This window comes from Notolabrus celidotus, chromosome 20, assembly GCF_009762535.1.
Source record: "Notolabrus celidotus isolate fNotCel1 chromosome 20, fNotCel1.pri, whole genome shotgun sequence".
Taxonomy (NCBI): Eukaryota; Metazoa; Chordata; class Actinopteri; order Labriformes; family Labridae; genus Notolabrus; species Notolabrus celidotus.
In genome coordinates this window covers 13,515,295-13,536,071 of record NC_048291.1, presented here as the reverse complement: position 1 = coordinate 13,536,071, position 20,777 = coordinate 13,515,295, and the positions used below count along the sequence as shown (strand labels likewise).

The 20,777-nt window shown below is 42.6% G+C and overlaps 1 long non-coding RNA gene across 1 annotated transcript in view; it reads right to left on the bottom strand.

The window, feature by feature from the left end:
• The window catches only part of LOC117831789, a 62,396-nt gene extending 46,857 nt beyond the window's left edge, over positions 1–15,539 (bottom strand). The window contains exon 1 of the long non-coding RNA XR_004635074.1: positions 14,901–15,539. This is a non-coding gene — a long non-coding RNA (uncharacterized LOC117831789). The remainder of the gene's footprint in view (positions 1–14,900) is intronic.
• Between the last annotated feature and the right edge of the window lie 5,238 nt (positions 15,540–20,777).

Genomic DNA, 20,777 nt, shown 5'->3' with positions numbered 1-20,777 from the left:
GGAAACGTTCCTTCACTCTCCATACAGTGTGGGTAAGAGTAGAGAAGGAGCTGAAAGATTTGGATGAAAAAGTAGAGTTAGCTTGAATGAAAGGATTTGAAGGCCCCGTGTGCCTGTTGTAATCCAAGGAAAGGGGGACCTCAGGGTTCAGATTCAGAGAAAAATAACTATTAAACTACATCTGGATCTGGATTATTGTCTTCTACTTGTTGAGTTTTAAGTGCTATGCTAAGACTGCAAAGTGTTGAAAGTGGATAATTGTTTAATCTACAATAAAAGTTAAAAAATATATATCTCCAATGACCCAGTGGTTATGTTTTAAGCCCATGTTAGTCCATTAAGCAGATGCCGGGTTCAGTGGTACATCTTGATTCCACCTGAGAGGCGGTGAGGCAGGCCTAGTGGTCCAGATGGCCCTCCCCAGCACAAGCCCGAACATAAACATGGCTTGGGTCTGGTTGAAGAGAGGGAGACCCCGTTTATTTATGGACATGTCTGGGTCTGGGACACAATTATAGAAAGATAGATAGAGGAGGTGAGAGACAAAGGAAAATGGCAGGAGAGCGATGAGTCCAAGCTTGCACATGTGGATGGCTGCCAGTTTGGTCAGACAGTTGTGAGATGTGGCCCACCTACACTGCAGTAGCTGAGCATTACGCTCGTCTGAGTCAGAGTATGCACAAGGTTTAATCCCAGATCTTTCTTATCTCTGGACTAAGTCCAATGTACAAACTATAAAGTGGAAACTGAAGAAAGAAAAGCAACTTCTCACTGGTTTGAGGAACTGATTGATATAACCGTGACGTTATACGTACCACAAACAAGCCGATGTAGCCTGAAGTATTGGCTGCAGGGCGGCAAAAGTAGAGTAAGAGTGTGAGACCGGGGAATTCAAAGAATTTTCCTGTGTGCTATCCGGTAAAAACCAAGCCCACAGTAGGGTTATGAAAGTATGGCTAAGCGAGGTTCGTTTCATCTTTTCTGCACTCTCCTAAACTATCGCTTCAATCTAGATTTTTACAATGGGGCTTTACAGCTTAATAGCCTGGCTGCAGAAACCCAGACATCGTAAGGTGTTTTTATGGCTCTTGTAGCTCCTTTATGAGTGGGCCAAGTGTCATCGCGTTACTGTACAGAGTAAAGCGGCAGGTACATCTTCAGAGGAGGAGCTGGACAGGTATTTCAAAAATAACTGGAGGATTCGAGACACAGACCGGGAGAAATGTGGTCAAAATGAGGATGCCTATGATTGGCTGTGGCACACACATGTGCACACAGTTTGCACTCAGCTTAAACTGCTCTGGCAGCTCATGTGTTTTCTGTTGCCTTTCACAAAACAAATATCCACTATAAAAACCAAGTTACACACTGAAGCAACTCTCATGGGAGACTCTGCAAGATGTTTCTTTGTGGGGAATATTTTGATGTGTTCTGTTAAGAATAAAGTTGAATGAGGTGAAATAGCATGCACAGATAGGTGCTACTAAAGCTAGTGACATTAACAGTTCTGATTAATGTCAGAATGCACTTTGGTGTTACGACTTTGCGCAGGGCAATAAAAGTGTGTGATTAGCATGGTGGCCTGACACGGTGTACACGCACACACACACACACACACACACATACACATACTGGAGTATAAACATTACACAATCACACCAAACCTAAAAGCAGCTCCAGCTAATTAGGACCATGCTGCCTTTTAATGCCTGTTTATATCTGACTCTTAAATGAATGCTGCCCCTGGAGCTCCTTCCAAAACAGCTCAGTCAAAGAGGGGAGGAGGAGAGGGCAAGGAAGGAGGTGATAGGCAAGGTTGGATGAAAAGTGGGGTAAAGAAAAGGGGGCTGGGGGATGATTTTGCCCTGCAGAGCCCAACAGCAACAGTTTAGGAAAAAACAAGGCAACAGAATGATCCTGTCCACGTTGAATTAAAAGCCTCAGTCACATTTTTCTTTAAAAGAAAATCTGTGAGCAATTGTTCCGATGTATTAGAAAACATAGATAAAAGAGCAGCTCATTTTAGACTACTTATCAAGACACAAGCACTTTTCATATTACCAGTTAAAGGCACAATATTTTACACCCCTGTAACATCTCTTCTCATTAATATGAATGTCACAGAGGCAAGATGGCGGAACCAAGTTGTCCCAATGCTGTGTCGACAAACTCGACATCAGTGATACTCATAGAGATGTTACAGGCTGAGCAGGCAGAGGGGAACATCAATGTGAGTGTCTGCACATCCAAGTGTGTGTGTGTGTGTGTGTGTGTATGTGAAGCTCCCTCTGTGTGTTTAGCTCTCATGCTTCTGCAACCCCATTACACAATGTGAAATCACACCACAATCACTTGGAGACTAATATTATGCTTTTTTGCAGGATCAATATGTACAAAGTAAGTATAAAGAAGGAACTGCGTTACAGCACTGTTGCACACTCGCAATATGAAAAAGGCCAAAGTGGGCGTGGCCAATAAAGCCTTGGTTGACGTTTCTCAAAAGCTTTCAGAAACTTAAAAGCACCCTTTGAAATATTCTTACATTCCGATGCTTGTTCCTGTATAAAAAAAAAAAAGACATAAAACTGCATAAGTAGAGGGCAAGTGTGTATTTTACTTTCAAGTGACTTGGATAAAAAGGGTTTGTCAGCATGGCAGTATAGCTCTGAGATGCTCTGACCATATCTAAACAAACCTTTTCACATGCTGACATGAGGAATCAACAAAAAGACATTGCGAGTGAGCAAGAAGTTTGAGGCTTGAAGATTATCAAACATGCTAAGCTGTTTCACTTTCTTTGATCTTCATGGTTTCAGTGAACAATTGAATGCAAGCGAGGCAAAGGCAACTTTAATACCTCTCAATCAGTACCATGTGGGGCTTTATTGGTGTGCTGCTGCCATTCTTGCTGCCTTGGCTGGCATGCAGGACGCAGAGACCTAGGGGGGGCAGAGGGACTGGCCATCACCCGCTCACATTGTTAAAGTCGATAAGCTGGCAGCAGGAAGGGGGGAAACTCGCCATCAGTAACCACCAGGTCCCCGATCACCTCTCTCACATTTTCCAAAATCTTTTCGCAATCTTGCTCTCTGCTTCCTCTCCACGGATTCAGCCTTCAAGAACACAGGCCCAGTTGGTCACATGGCTGTTCAGCTCCTGAAGGGGATGGAATAAAGTGCAACCTCACCTGAGTTACCTTTGTCCTCTTGTGAAGGCCACTGGACTTTCCATCGAGCCTCTGTGTAGCAGTAAACATTGAGAGCAGCTACTTTGACACAAATACTTCCTATACCTCCATGCATTTACAAGCCACACAGTGCAACTCACGCACAATAAATACAGAATTCTAGAAATGTCAGAGCTGTAATTATATTTGGGGGTGGAGTACTGATTTTAATATGCACAGGTTGGGGACACAGCATTTGGATTTAGGTTTTTACTGAGAAAGCGGCATAGGCATATGTGTGTTCTACATGTGTGTGTGTGTGTGTGTGTGTGTGTGTGTGTGTGTGTGTGTGTGTGTGTGTGTGTGAGGGAGGGAGGGAGACACAGATGTCTGTGGAGGCTAGGCTTGCAAAGTTTACAGTAGAGTAGCTCAGGCTTTGTAAACTAACAGAGGAACACACACAAACACGCGTAACCACCTCACACAAACTCCCTTCCTTACGCCACACCACACTGAAACCCAAGCTAACAACAGCAGCGCACTGCTGCTAATGTCCTCCTTTGTGTGTGTTTGTGTGCACACACATGTGTGTATACGCCTCCTCCAACAATGCTCTCAGCAGCTGTCCACATCCCAACACATGTGCACCCCATATAAGCTGCTGCTGATTGAGAGCTGCAGCACCGATTTGGGGGCAGCAGCATATGGGGAAGACGTAGTTATTCATTTTCATTGCACTAGGGTTTCCCTGGTTTCTAATTGGGGTACTGCCAAAGTTACCCACGGAGGCTTTTAGTGCTACAGTGGAGGTTACCCAGTGTCAGGGTACAGCCCAGCACACAGAGGTGGAGGTTTAGGCCTGTAAAGGAGCTGCTGCCACTAACAACACCCCATTAACGTGAACCACAGGGAGCAAAGACATACAACCATAAGAAGTAGTTATGGAGAAAGGGCCCACCATGTAATGCTTTATTGCACTGCTGCAAAATGTGGTTAACGCAACAGCCAGCGTATGCATTCTGAGGGTTATAATGTGAGAAATGCAGCTAATGGAGAAATGTTTCCTTGAAGCCGAGCCTGCCTGCAAAGAGCAGAAACACAGAGAGAGCTGAGTGGATGATTAACTTTCAGTAGACGGAGGTTTACCTGGTCCATCGACTAGACAGATAATTCACTCAGACTTCCTCCTCTGTATCTCTACCTCAACTTGCTCACACAACCCGCCCCCACCATACCTTGACATATTGTCTGCAATAAATGACAGCTTGGGAAAAACATGGAATTCTTCCCTGGAGGCAGGTGAGGTATTACAGTACCTACCTGCCTGCCTTCCTGCCTGCCTTCCTGCCTGCCATAGACACGTCTGGTCAGGTTCTGAGCTAGGCTAGCCCGCGGTAGCTGTTATCAAAAGCTGCTGATGGATTTGGATGACCGATTGTTATGAAGAGATGAGCAATTTTGGAGAGCTTAGAGGAGATGGGAAAGATAAGCAGCTGGGAGCAGTGTCGCAACAGTCGACTTCTGTTGTGGGTTAGCAGTTGCTGATGTAAAAATGAATGAGATTTAATGCAGGTGCTGATATCAACAAGCTCGGAATATAAACAGGGGGTAGTGAAACTTGCAATTTTCCTCAGGATAGATAGAAAACAAAACCAGTACACGAAAATGAGTAGAAAATAGCCACACCTCTGATAATCTTACAACTTTTGAACAGTTTTTTGTTTGGAAGGATGCTTTAACTACAGAGGGAGTTTTGGAGTTGACGTGTGTGTGTGTGTGTGTGTGTGTGTGTGTGTGTGTGTGTGTGTGTGTGTGTGTGTGTGTGTGAGACTAGAGTCCCCTTACTGACAAACCCCAAAAGGAGAAATCTGATTAGCTGTAGATTATGCACAACTTGAAATTCCAGTACACTTGGACCAGTGCAGGAGGTGGGGACATTGTGTGTGAAGTACACACACACTGTACAGCTGCACAAATGCACTTAACTAGTACCTTTATGACAGCTTTCTACACACACACACACACACACACACACACACACACACACACACACACACATCACAGTATAGATAATAAAAAAAAGTGCACGCAGATTACGCAGATTAGTGATGTGTTTGGGATCGCAACTTCTTCCCATGACACTCATTCTCATAATCTCCCACTGGCAGGAACCTGATTGACTACATAGTAAGAAATCAGATTTACCGAAGGTGACTTGGTCAGTATTCAACAATGAAGTGTGAACTCTGAGAGGAAACAGAAGATAAGGCCTTCCAAATAAGAGCAGTGGGGCTGGGCTGGGCATTTTTCCAATGGGCTGAAGTACCTTACGTACCTCATAGGCTAGAATACAAGGAGCTAAGATTAATGCGCAACAAAGTGTAGGACTGCAAAGAAGTTGCTGATTCCCAAAAATGTGTTAAGTGGGGACTTCTGTATCTTCACCATGCCGTGATACATCAGTGCAAACCATTATGCAGTCACAGGTGGAGAGGGGAGATCTGCGTAGCTTTGCCAGGGAGAGCAGGTGTGTGTTAGTAAAGCAGAGGGGCAAAGTGAGCACAAGGAGAGGATGTAGCTTCTATGAGAGTTAACAAGCTCACAAAGCAGTGGGATATAGAGATATATTGGTCTATATCATGACAAGCTTCAAGCCTAGATTTGATGTTATAAAGATGAAGGCTTGAAAGGGCTGGATGATAGCTTAGCCACCGGCCTGTGGTACAATGTAAGTATTGGAAGAGCTCAGATTCTTAACATCCTTAAGTACTCTACTGCAAGTAAAAGGCTTTTATTCAGTTCAGTGAGTGTTATCATCGAAGTGAAGTCAAAGTTCCTGTGGTGAAGTATGATGCAGTAATAGGTATCTGTCAATACTATTTTGTATGATTTTTAGTATTGATATATGTGCTGTAAGCATAGCAAGTTGAAGAAGATGAAAGACAGGCAGGCTTGGCAGGTAAATTAAATTAGTATCTATCTTAATTTTCAGCTTTTGTTTGTGTTTAGAATAAGTTTGTATGTGATGCAGACCTTTTCAAATCAATGCATAATCGTGTTGAATAATGGTGATCTTGCCATGATCAAGCAGCTGTTGAGTTCAGTTTCAGTGGTCAAAAGTCGATCACAGCATGTTTCCTGTGACAACATGTGCAAAACAGTAAACAACACTCAGGCCTCAGTATAATATGTCACGTGTGGGAACTAAACTTTAAGTGGCCTTAAGCTTTTGCCATCATTGTCACCCAATCACACGCTCCCCCACCTGTTCCTAAATCATGTCATGTCCTCTCTCTCTCTCTCTCTCTCTCTCTCTCTCTCTCTCTCTCTCTCTCTCTCTCTCTCTCCTCTCTCTCCTCTCTCTCTCTCCTCTCTCTCTCTCTCTCTCTCTCTCCTCTCTCTCTCTCTCTCTCTCTCTCTCTCTCTCTCTCTCTCTCTCTCCTCTCTCTCTCTCTCTCTCTCTCTCTCTCCTCTCCTCTCTCTCTCTCTCACTCTTCTCTCTCCTCTCTCCTCTCTCTCTCATCTCTCTCTCTCTCTGCATTCTGTAGCGTCTGGGGTTTATAAAGGACTGAAGCCAACAAAGACTTGAAGAACTTTGTAGTTTTTGTATCATTAATCTAATAGCCAGCCACCAGACTGGTTTCAGAAGGTTGTTTGGTGTTGTCATGATAAAATTTAACTCTTCCATGTCATACATTTATAAAATGACCTCCCAAACTTTGCTCATAGTAAATGAAGACAAGAGAATGAAGAATAATTTCAGCAATCATCATGAAAAGGTGCACAACAACTCTCTGCTGCTTCAACAGTAATGCAGCCAGAGAAGGGATAGGAGCGACAGATGTACAAAGTGAACAGTTGGCTTTATTGAAGTTCACTCTGGGTTTATCAGTGTCGGTACACACAGAGGGACACAGTCACTTTGATCTTCAAAGGGAGATGAGTAGGAATGAGGGGCAATAAGAAGATAATAATGCCAATCTGATTCAATTACTCCATAGATCACAGGGTTACTCCGACAGGATAATAACTTTTACTTTCCTAAGGGGGGCAACCACATCTCATGTTACCACATTGCCATCTAGTGGGTTAAGTGGAGACAAACTTTATGTGAACAATGGACAGAAAAATGCTCAGTGTGTTATACCTGTGAAACAGTTTGTCTTAAAATGTAGAGTAAAATACAATCCAAATTAATCATAAAGCCAAAAACTTATCGTATAGTGTGTTAATGTCACCATTCTGGATATCTAAAACAACACAAGAAGAAAGAAACGCTCTTTACACTGGTGTTGAGTATCTATGAGTATCGGTTGGACCTATGTCGACCCACCTACACAGTGTTATGCAAGAGCGACATCTAGTGGGCAATGTAGTGAACTGTAGAGCTGTAATAATGTTTTGCACACAGAGAAAATAGACCTGCTCTGAAGTCAAGAGCATTAAAAGTGTACACATTACTCTAAATATTTGTGTGGTGTAATATGAATTATTCATAACACCCAAAAAATGCAGTAATATTTGACATCCAGACCTTTATTTTAATTATTTGTTACTGAACGTGAGCAAGAAGTTAAGTTCTGCCAAATGTGTTTTAGAGTTAAGAAGAGTTAAACACTGACCTCTAGTGGTATATTTACATAAATACAGTTAAGGAATGAACAAAAAAAGCTGTCCTTTGCTTTTTAGTTGTTTGGGGTAAATTATAGTAATGTAAATAATTTACATCAGAGTAAATATCATTGTTTGTCTGTCTATCTATGTATCTATCTATGTATCTATCTATCTATCTATCTATCTATCTATCTATCTATGTATCTATCTATCTATCTATCTATCTATCTATCTATCTATCTATCTATCTATCTATCACATTCATTCAATATTATTTCGATAAATTAAATTTGTCCGACTTTTTTTTTTTAACTCAACAGTAATCTTGTTTTAGAAAAATAAAAACATGGCCATTAGTTGTGTGAGTTTGATTGCGTAAAATGGAACAGTGTTAAAATGTTAAATAATTTTGCCTAATTACTTTTCTCTTTCTTCAATCATTTCCTTATTCAATCATTTCCTTCTTTCTCTTTCTCTTCCAGTTGCACTAAAGTTATACTGAGCATGAAAAGTTTCCTTTACTTTTCAACTAGTTTGTAAAGACTTTTGTCATCCTAGATCACTGAAATGTAAATCATGTATCACTCTCCTTTGACATACACTGGTATCTGTACATTCCAGGTAACTTTAAGCATACATCTCATGCAAATGCATGAGGGTACCTGTAGTGCTTTTGTAAAAGACACTTGGGGCTATAACAAAGCAGTGATGAATCATTTGGAATGAGAAGAGAGAATAGAAAACTATTTTCACTAAAATAAATGTTTGATTCTAAGATGTAGAAACTGTAAAAAAAAATTCTACTTTTTTCTAGGCTGCATAAACACAAAAGTGACAGCGTGGACAAAGGAGACACCTGACAGAGTGATGAAGCAGCAGAGGAACTTCTAGCAAGCTGAAAATGTGTGAAGAGGTTGATACCATTTCCCTGTAACGCATGCAATGAAAGTATCCAGAACTGTTACCTTTTAACTGAGATACACTGACAGAAAGAAGAGTTTATGAAAGTTATGGATAACTGTGGAGCTGTGGGAGGAGGTTACACTACCGTAGTCTAAAACTGCAGCTAATCACACTTAAGCTGGTATGTGCAATTTGATGTAATCTCTCATTTAGAGAAAATAAGTAAGTTATGTCAAGATTCAATTAATAAAATCTGTCCAGATGACTCATGCATGACTTTCTGTCAGGTATGATGTGTAAATAGATGTGAAGCTCACACTGTTTCCTGAGATCATACTTTGATAATGTTGTGACAAGATGACCACACTGTAGATACAGACTGTGCACTGCTGTTCCCAGTTATTTCTCACAGTTAATGTTAGAAATAGAGTAAGTAGGTTTGCTATGGGAGACTCAAAGGAGACTGAACAGTGGTGGCTGAATATTCCAAACATATGCGATTAAAATATAAGTGTACTATGTGTGTAGTATAGAATCTGTATCCCCCAGAAAATAAAAATTAATGATCAGATACAATTGGTCAGTGATGACAATTCAACAAGGCACCTCTTAATCTGATTGTGCGAGATATTTTTTATTGTCACAATCACTGTTGCCACTAACAAAAGGTAAATGTACTTATTCATTAATTAAAATATGCAGCGCATATTTCTTCTGTACATTTTTTCCTTGTAAATCACAAACAGTTGAATGAAAACATGTTCTACATGTCTCATGTAAGGTGTTCAATTAGCACCACTCATTTTTGGTGGCCATTCGAGGAATAACAGTCTAGTAGTTTATTAATCTGTCACTGACTACATTGTCCACAAGGGGGCAGCAGAGTTCAACAAATGCAAAGCTCAAAAGTTCCCAACAAGACAAAGCAGACACTATTTCTCGAGGCCAGATTTTACACCCCACTTCAACAAAACAAAATATAACTCAGTGGCTTTCTGTTGACATGATACCACAACAATCTGCCTATCACTTCAGATTCTGATCCTCACAAATATGATGAAAATCAGCCAACTGAGGAGCACAAGTGTCCGTCTCTCTTCTCCACCCTGTGAATGAGTGATGACCTGTGATGACAGCCTGACGTCTGGACAGCCTCCAGTCCATTTAGCTGTCATCGAAGCACTTTAGCACTGTATGCTTATCTGTTTGTCTGGTCAGGGATGCTGACAGCCACTTCTTCCATTTCCACAGCACGTCTGTCAGAACAGGGCTAGCTGAGGTAGCTTGGCCACGTAACAAGGTGGCAGCATCTTTTCACCCAGTCTCCAGCTTTGAGGTGAGAAGATAAATTGTGTACACTCTCTAAATTTCAGGACATTAAGCAGTCTCCTGTAATTGCACTTTTTGTGTAGACATGGCTGTAAATCGGCTTTAATCGATCCCTGACACAAAGCAAATAAAAACATACACGCACTAAAAGCTGTCACAGCACAAGGATCTCCTGCACAGGGGAAGGATTTAAGGCGCACACACACACACATAGACACACACAGTCGTCTGAGGAGCCTGGTGGTCTGCTGTGTCCCGGGGAGGTCACGCAGGAAATTTCACGCTCCTCTTCACACTGAAAATGTCTCCTTTATCCTTCCCACTGAGGACGAAAGAAAAGGGAAGAGGAGTGAAAGAGTGGATCGAATGAAAAAAAAAAGAGAAGGGAAACCCAACCGCTGAATGAGTTGAGGATGGCTTACTTGTGTAGGTGTGACTAGTTGAAGCGCTGCAGCATTGCCTTGGCAACCCACACCCAGGCGAAGTAAAGGCCAAACATGGTCACAGGTTTGGTGGAATGTGACATTTGTGAGAGGGACACAAAAGGGAGGAATTTTCCCTCCAAAACCAGAGCAAGGAAAGAACGAGTGAGGGAAAACTGAAGGAGAAATATCTGGTGTTTAAAGCATTGCTAGAAGATTTTGATATTTGTTAAATGCAAGAAGACACCTTGGGGTCCAGGAGCAGAAGAAGAAAGTATATTTGCAGAGGAACAGCCTGTTCTGAACATCTCTCATTCTGAAGATGCAGTGTCCTTGTAGTGAGCTGGGTGTTGCTTGCAGACTTCCTGTGGTCAAACAAAGATTGAATGGAGGGCTGTCTGTCTGTCTGAGCTGACAGAGATGCCCCTGTGCCGCACTGTCTTCACTGTTTGCTCTGCATGTTTTTGGGGGGAAAATAGTCTCTCCTCCACCCATTTTTCTTTCCCTTATTGATGCTCTCCATGTCTGCATTGCTCCTCTATGTTCCTGCAAAGTGCAGTTGCCTACTCAGGAGGTCAAGGACAGAAGGGATAGCAGAAGGAGTCAGGTGTGTGAGACATCATCACCCAGAACAGGGCTTGTAGGCAATGCAAAGGAGAGTGGAGTGAAAGGCTGAAAAACCAGGTGCCACAAGAGCTTTATTAAAGAGGACGAGCTTGAAGTGCCACACCCAGAGGGCCTCACTTTTAAAGAATCCCCCACTCATGTTCAGCACTTCCTCTAAATCACCCTGCCACACTCTCACACTCAGCACAAGCTGTCTGTCTCCCTCAGCGGAAGAACACGCTCCTCCACGCACATGCCACCCTCAAAGTTGTGGTTTCCCTCTGTGGGAAATCACCAATCTGCCTCCATTACCCCACCAGTATTTACTCCTCCTTCTCCTCCTCTTCCTCGTCCTCCTCTTCTTTTCCCTTTACCCCCCACCCTTCTACTCCTCCTCCCTGTCCAAACAAAGCATCTCTCGCTCATGAGCATCGTTAGAGAGAGCGGAGACAATTGTTGGCAGGACAGTGGGAAGAAAGCAGCACACAGACTGTGGCAACAGGCCAGAGGAAAACACCAAATAGCTAATTAGTCTGAGGCGGTGGTCTGGTGTCATGGTATCACAAAGGTCTGTAGCTTTGCGTCGCAGCATGGACATGCTAGTATGTTGTGTATGATTGAATGCGCTTGCTCATTTATATTTTTTATATTTCAACTAAGTGTTTACACAAACTTGGCTAACATCTCCATGAGTTTTGAGAATATCATTCGTACAATTTAAATCCCAGGGCATGACTCCACAAAATGACCTCTCTTGACAATTTTGTGACAGATAACCCTTCCAACTGCCAACATTTCTTTTGACACATTTTCCTTGAAGCTGTGAGAATCCATCACCAAACTTGCAGTGAAGAGAAAATCTCAAATGGAGGGAAAAATCACCAAATCGCAGAGTGAAAAACACACTTTACACAGCGCTCCAGGCTTTCAAAACCCTCTCTCCTTCTCCCTCTCTTTCTCTCTCTCTCTCACACACACACACACACACACACACACACACATAAACACATAGGCACAAACACATACACCTCGAAACAAAGGTGCCATTTTACTCAGGAAGGGTCAGCAGTTCTCTCCATCAGACAGGGGCTTGTTCTTGGTCAGAGGCTGCTGCCCAATCTCAGGCCACCCTCCCCTGGCTCCACCGGCCCCCTCTGGCCCCCCTCTGGCCCCCACCACCCCCGGAGACAAGCTCCCCATTGTTCCTGCACTACTAATAAATGACAGTTCTCCTGTTCAGACAAACTTTAGAGCCCATTCTAAACACACACACAGACGCACACAGTCTGAATTGTGCTCTATGTGAGAGGATACACAGCAGCTTTTTAGATATTTCTCATGCATGACACCAATGATGGAGGGATGCTTTCATGCCCTGAAGACGTGATGAGGTAACGCTGGGGGCACATTAGCTACAAAAACAGGGTGTAATTAATGTCTAATAAATCCTTGGATTACTCTCAATTTCCTTTCTGTGGTTCTGTGCGGCCATGACATCCAGACTCAGTTCACCCTTGGGTCACACCGCTCAGTCTAAGTTGCCACCTGTGTGCAATGTCACATACAAACACACAGATACTGCGCTCAGTCAAGGCCATGCAGGGACCCCAAGGCGAGGCGAGGTGAGGCGGCGAGGCTTGAGTTTAGACATGATAAATCACCACTCAAGCTAAGCTCATAAACACACCATTAACACGCTTGACCACAGCAACTTGATCTGTTTACCTGAACCACTGTGCAGGGGAGCAGCAACCTCTGGCAGGCTTGTATAAGCATGCCTGGGGGGGGGGGGGGGGGGGGGCTGATGCACAGCACTGGGGGGCTAACTCCAGCTTGGGATGGAATTCCCTCTGTGCTGCCTCGAGGCTCCATTTCCAGCACTTAGAGCTTGGTTTCAGTTTAAATTTTAAGGATCAGACTTTAAAATCATCAAAAACGAAGAAAAGATGTGTCTGTTTTGTCTGAAGAGTACGTTTCCAGATTTTTATGACATTTCAAGACAATAGAAACAAACTTCTTCTGAAGCTATCCTATGAATGACATGACAGCACAGCTGAATCTGAGCTCAAAGAGCAGCAAGTGTTGAGAAAGTTCCTAGAAAATGTTGAGTGGAGTAAATACAGGGTTGTTAAGTGAGTCTGACCCTGCTGTGTATGCGTCTCTATGCTGCGGTTCACCACAAGCGTATCATATGACAGCTCAGCCGGCACACTCAGCTCTGTGAGAAAGCGAATTCCATGCATTGCTATTCTCAGCTATGAGCTGAGAAATAAACAAAAGTATCTACAAAAAACATACACACGTTATCTTCAGGCTGTTTTGATGTCCAGTGGGGAAGTCAGAGAGAGTGAAGCAGGCGTATGAGAGTGGGTGTGCATGGTTGTATCTGCACAGGGGGCTGATGTTGGCAGCATGCAGGACAGATGCAAGGCGAGCGGGGGTCACGTCGACAGACATGCTCTCCTGCTCTGCCGTTCAAACGACAAAAGGAGGAGGAGGAAGAAGAGGAAGAAGTTGTGAGAAGAGGAGTAAAAAAAAAAAGAGAAGCCCAAGTGTTTAGTCAAGGCCTGCTCACTGACACAAAGTCTGTCTTTGTCTGCCTCCCAGGGTGCCAGATAAAGGAATTCTTGTGTGTCGGGGGGCTCTGACCGAGTTTATTTGACACTTCAGCTCCTTTTGTGCAGCAAGTGTCCCACCGTCAATGCTGGCCATGAGAGTCACTTGGCATTAGACACTCTTCAAGTGGAGAAAGGGGGTCTTGTTTGGAGAAGATTTTAATGGAGGGGGTGTGTGGGGGATGCTGAGTTGCAGGGAAGGGGGGTCTCTGAGCTGTATACGGACATATAGTGGGGCTCTGTCCCAACAATAGCTGGAATTCTTCATTGCTATAAGGAAGTGGAGGAGATTGAGGAGTGAGAGCTGAGGGGTGCAGGAGGAAGTAGAAGAAGAAGGTGGACGCTTCAGTGGATAGCTATGAATGTCATGCCGTTATGTGACAGTTTGCTCCTGAAGGAGGAAATCAACAACTCGCTGGACTGCTGCAAACACATATACCACATTTAATGTTGACCATAAAAAGTCCACCAACTTTTGCATGCACCTGTAGATTCCCCTCACACTAAGCATCCAAATCCTCCAGCTCATAGTGAATCGTTTATTCATGCCATGTGTCAGGCAGCAGCAGCAGAGTGCATGAATGACAGGCAGCTTCACATTGCAACTCCTCCACCCACCCTCAGATTGACTCTCACCTGAATAGAGTCACTGTAGCAGAGGTTGGAGGACTAAATGTTGCTTTTTATATGTTTTAACACTGATCGTTTATGCTGTTGCACCTGGTTTTTCACAACATCTGACAGGCTCTGTGAGAGGTCTGTGGACACCTGGCACTGCAGGTGTCTCCACATCCGGACAAATCACTAAGGTGTATATTTTAAAAATAGACTGCTTATGTGTCTCCATGTTTTATGCCTAAAGAGAATCTCCCTTCAAAGCTAGCTTAATAGGTAGGAAATGTGCACCAAATGAACTCAGAGAGTAACAGAGCAGTGTCCTCTGATTGAACAGGTGAACTCTGCCTATGTGGACCAGATCAGGGGTTCAACTCCACGAGGCTTTTTGTATAAAACACGCCCCCTCCTTTACACATACATACCCTAACTTGATAGGACTTTCCTATGAGCCCCATGGGACAGGAGTTAGATTGTTAATTTGAAAGTGAAGACCAAATGGGTGTGTGGAGAGATAATGACCCAGGGACCTTTGATCTAAACAGCCATTGTTGGATGTTGTAATTCAGTATAAAGTTTCTCTCACTGCCAGAAAGTAGAAGTTGTGGGAAATGTTTTTGTCTCACATACCAGCTGGATGAAGAGATGTCACTTTCCAAATTGGAGGACTTCTTCTGGGCATCGTTCTAGAAAGATATTCCAGGATATTCCTTTCAAAGTGCCAAAATCCAGCGAAACAAGTATCGATCTCCAAAACCATGTCACTGCACTGCCCATCTGTGCACTGTGACACGCGCGTAAAGTATCCCAAGAGACTCCTCTGTCCGCCAAACGGCTTGTCCAGCAGCTGAGTAATGGACACCACTCATCCCGCATGAGAGACAGTATATCCTTAAATCCTACAGGACGACCCCAAGCTGGAGTATTGACTCCACCAGCTGTTGCCATCGTCTAGTTTTACTTATACGAATAATAATAATAATAACTCCACGTGTGACAGCGCTGTGACATTAAATCCTTTTTATGCGTCCGATGGTTCGTTGATTTGATCGGTAATCTGACAAATCCAGCAGATCGATCAGTGTGATTATTTCCGGTAAAGTGTAAAAGAAGCTGATTTCCTCCTGGTGGTCCAGCGCAGTGATGGTCCTTGCTTGAGTCCCGACCGTACGATGCTCATCCATGAAGAGCCGGAGCCGCACTGAGCCATAGCTGGAGCACAGCAGCGAAGCACATGCTGCTCTCAGCCGACGTAGGCGCGCAGAGCATGATGGTATGTGGAGTTTTTTTTGTTGTTGTTGCTGCTGGCTAAAGTTTTGGGGGGACAGGGAGATCGTTTAGATTAAAATGTTTTCAAAAATATTTAAACTTCGATTGAACATTTGATAGTTAGTGAAACAGTTGTTGTAAAATATAATTGAGAGTAATGTTCCGGCAGCTTCTTTGTACAAAAGGTGCTACATAAAATAAAGTTTAAATTATTTGAATCTACTGTATGATTCAGTGAGCTTACAAAAGTTAAAAATATATGTGGCTTGATTTTACACTTACACTTTCAAACATTAAATCAACCCCAAAGGGCTACTGGCATGTTCAATAATATAAAGTTTGATCACAATCCCTATTATTAAGATCACTATTATTATGTGCAACAGTCAGGTAAGTTGCTATGTCATGAATAGAGGCTGGTATAATCTTGCTGCAATCACTCATCATCTGTCAGTCTGATGCCAGGTTGCGTGTGAGCACTGTGTGAGCACAGCGAGTGAGTAATAATGATCATCTGTCGCTGCGCAGAGATACAGGGATGTCGGTGCCTTAAATCACCTTCCCATGAATGAATCTCTTGTCTTTCTCACCTCACTTTCATGTCCTAACCACCTCCAGGCTTGCTTGTATTTCTGGGATCATAGCTTCATTTAAACGTCAAAACAAGGAGTGGATTCCTGGGAGTGGAGTAGAACCACATATTGACTGAACTGAGCATTGAAATTCTCAATTTGATTATGTGCCTCATTGTAAACTTCAACATTTAGTAGAATCCTGTATATGACTGTATGTTTAATAACATATGATTTAGATAATGTCTGGAGAAAAGAGATAAAAAATGAGCTATTATTTGCTATTATGGAAATAACACATAATCCACATACAGGTTAAAAATGTATGTAAGACTTTTCTGCCCTCCAAAATAACAAGCAATGAAAAAAATAAATCTACATCTGTAACACTTACTGGTCACAGGACTCTGTAATGCACTGTGAGCAGGTGAAGCTCCACTCCACCTTTTCCTTCACTCCCCATCTGGCCCAGCTCCAGTACAATCCTGGAGTACCTGAATTGCACGCGATTCTGTCAATTGCAGGTACTTGATGGCTTTCTTGTGTGCGGGGTTGAAAAGTTGCTGGAGGTTTGCGCATACAGCATTGCGTGACAAGAGCTGGGGATGAAAACACAAAGACATTGTTTTCAGTGATCAAACCCCCTTTATAGTAACTCAACAGCATTCCTGTCTCACATTCCTAAGCCACCGCTGCTGTGTGAAGGGTTTTTTTCCATTTAAGAAAAAGAAAGGAAGAAAAAGGTTACACATTTTTATCTGGTTCACTGTGTTGGCCTCGCCTCTTGCTCAAAAGACATTCTGCTCCTTTAGCTCATTAATCATTAATCAAGGCTGAATTAAAGTATTAGAGGCAATTATCTCGTAAGGGTAATTATCTCTTATCTGCAACAATGCCATGAATGTAAACAATACAGCTAGCAATTCCTCCTTTGCACGCTCAGAAGCGCAGCCAAATGAATTGAAATTGTAATGCTTTGCAATGTGTGTGCATAATTCATGCATGTCTGCAAACATGTGTGTTTGTGTGCAAGTAGCAGCAAGTGTGCGCCCACTTTGTACATCATGACTCCACTAACACCAGTGTGTGCACACACTAATGTGTGCATAAATGTTTCCCAGATTAGTGTGACAAGGATAATCATACCCGGAGAGCACATAACCTTTGTAAAAGCAGCACACAGATGGTAGAAATAAGGAGGAATGCTACACAGCATCCAGAGGAAACAAGGCTGACAGAGTGCAGAGGAGATTTAGATAATTTTAAGCTGCATAAACAAATGGTTATGTGTACATATCCAAAACTGTGCTATGTTTGACACAGAGCTATGTACAAATGTGGAAATCTACTCCCTCCAAAGAGCCCTACAAGAGTAAGAATGATCATCTGGTTGTGGTGAAACAAACCTAATATTTACTGGAAGCTGTGACCTCTACGACTTCTTCTTTCAACATTCAAAACATAGAGAGGAGCACAATGGCGTCAGTCATATCTCCAGTGTGTGCTCTGAGAGTGATTAAGACTAGAGCACATTCATTACTGGCCCCAGCTCAGACAGAGAGGGGCTTCAGGGCAGAGCTCTTGTGTTGGACTGTTTGGATGTCCTATCCCCTTGTATCTCTTTGACTACCTCCAACACAAGGCCCTATTCAAGTAGACTGGGAACAAATGTTTCCTTATGTGGCTCTGAGTGCCTGAACTCCAGCGACGGGATAGAGACTAAGAGCCTATGTGAACCAAAGACAGAGAAGGTTACAATAATGCAGGCTGTTAATGTAGCTTTTAAAGCACTCGGGTCATCTTAAAGTATGATGTGAGCTGCTTTTTTGCCCTTGATGAGAAATGACAAGTATTTCCCAATAACAGCATGCCCTCTCAGTGGCCCGGCCCCCACCTCGGGCTGGTTTCCCCTCCTTATTTTCCCACTCTCCACTTTTCATGGCTGTTATTATTTCTACATCCGCCTGGGAATTAATTCGGTAAATATCAGCCAGGAAACCTGAGGTTGGATTCCATGTTGGCAGCTCATGTTCAGCCAAATGTAGACTTCCGTGAGGTTTTGGCCTCTCCGTGGGAACGGGAAGAAAGAAGCTGGAGCAGGGTCATGGCAAGGTTTCACTGTGACGTGTGTGATGATTACTCGTGTGAGAAATGGTTTAAAAAATGGCTTGTGCCTGCTCTGTATAATAAGACATAATGTGGCGTGTACCTCTTTTCTATAGGATAAAGAGCTAATCCTCTTGTGCTATGAGACTGATAGAGCTGGACTGTTTCCAGCACCTCAGGGAGTCAGATCTGCAGAGGGGAGGCTCTTTCAAAGGGAACTTGTTATTCACTGTCATTCTTTACATTGGATTGGTAAAGATTTTGGCCAAATCCTCTCCTTCATCCTGAGTTCTTGCCATCTCCCTTTATCCCTCACTCCATCCAGGCCTCTCCTCTCACCCTGCATTAAGATGTCAATACTTAACAGGGGTTCTTAAGTTTACTCCAACATGTTTTCCCTCTTAAGGAGAAATTAAATCAACTTTTGGCTTGGACTGGCTTTACAGTACCATTGGCATGACTCATCCCCCTCCCTTGCACACACTCCAACACTGGGCAAAGGGGAGGAGGGAATTCTTTGGACAAACACACCCATCCTGGAGACTGAAAACAGCGTGACCAAGAGAGCTTTTTTAACCTGCAGGTGCTTCTGTTTACTGGGTTTCTGTGCCAAAGACGTCTCATAAACACAAAACATAAAGCATGATATTGAACACTTTTCAAAGGCTAAACCCTGGGAGCATTTTCCATTAAATAGATTGAACCACCATTGAAAATACGTACGAAACTGGTTCAAAATTGAATAGTTTTCACTGATTATTTGGACACATTGAATAAACATTCATGTTTTGACTACACCTCACAGGAAAATTGCAAGCCATTGTTATCACAGCTAAAAAACCCAGTAAGCACTAACCATGAGTTCAAGGTTAAAATTTGGTTGCAAACAATGTGAAATTAGGTTGTAACTTCAAAGATCTGAATTCAACCAGTTTACAGCTTTGACGTATCAGAAAACACAATTTTGTTCTATCATTTTCATAAACTGGTTATATTATTTGTGAAGGGAGGAGGAGAGTGATTAATGTGACAGCACTCCTTCAAAGTCATTTTTAAATCCTGTCATAATAAATTCATACACAAATGGCGCAGCATGATGTTATTGAGGCTCAGACACATTGAAAAAAGCATTTTCAGACATCCCCCACAGAAGAAGAAAAAAGAAGACTGGGCATGTGTTGGTAATAAGGCTGCACAACTTTAAGTTTTACGGTAGAAAGACCCCTGGATGCTTGTGAAGATGCAGCTGGCTGATTCAATAAACCCCTTGACGGAATAAGTACTGATCAGTCGTACAGTTGGCTCATTATGGCAGCCCAGGCAGCACACTACCTAAGGACAGCAAGTGATATTAGCACCGCAGCTAGCTAGCTCGCTAATGAGTCTACAATGTTGTTAGATAGACATATTGGCACTTATAAATTAGTAACCCAGTCGGGGAAATCAATCTAACAGCTACATAAATAGCAATGCATTTGGTGTCCATAAGGTGAAAAGCAGAAATGAATACATTTTTTTGTGCACGCTCTGCTACTCACTTTGGGCATGTGTCTGACATACTGGCAAAGAATTATGGCGGCGCATTAAGTGTTTTAGAGAAGGCACCTTATAACCATCTCACGCTACAGCAAGAAGTACATACATTACAAACTCTGTTAAATTCAATTCATACCTCACAGATAATACTATCTGCAAGAGCTGGAGCGGCTCACTGTTATACAGAAAATCCAGAGCTTGTGTCCTGCATTCCCTCTTTAATGTTTTCATTGGAGACTGGTCTATCCGTAGACGTGTAGTAAATGTCTTCAAATAATCCTTGAAAAAGCTTTCACTGTGTGAGCAGTGCATCACAATCAGCAATGAAGGAATTAAAATGTTTAAGCTGGATTTGAACTCCCCTCATCATCAAGGAGTCATTTCTGCCTTTATTGCCAGAGCTTCACAGCCTGAGTGCCAATAAAGTTTTCTTTTATTTCTTTAATGTTGTGAGTGTTTAAAATCTTTCCCCTACAATGAGTCTGAACCTTCCTGTTAACATCATACAGCCCGTCAAGTGCAGCAATTGTTTTCATAAGAAAAAGGAAATGTGTTTAAATGATGTCTTTGCATGGCCTGCATTTCAACCAGCCCTGGGAAATTAATTCAGAGAAATACCAACTAAATTTTGATTGTGTCCTCCTTTCACCCTTTAAATTTTCAATTTCAAAATTGGGAAACAAAATGTTGTTTCCACTTGTGCACATGTTACATGTTGTTTTCATATTTTAGATGTTTGTACACTGGTTAAAAAGAGGTCTTTGACATTCCCCCTGTTTTTCCCTGTTTTCAAATGTGTTCCTGCTCACTGGGAAATGTTAAGTTGGTCTCAAGTTAAAAATTGAGTAAAGATAAGACTTTAAATATGGGACTAAATTAAGAATAAAATTGAGGCTTGCAGGTTTCCGCTAGCTTTCATCAACTCTGGATGTAATATTTTCTAGGTTTCTGTGTCAAAGAATGCTCATGTGAATACAAAATGTCAACAATCCCAAAAAGGACAGAATATTAGGTGGTTTCAAGT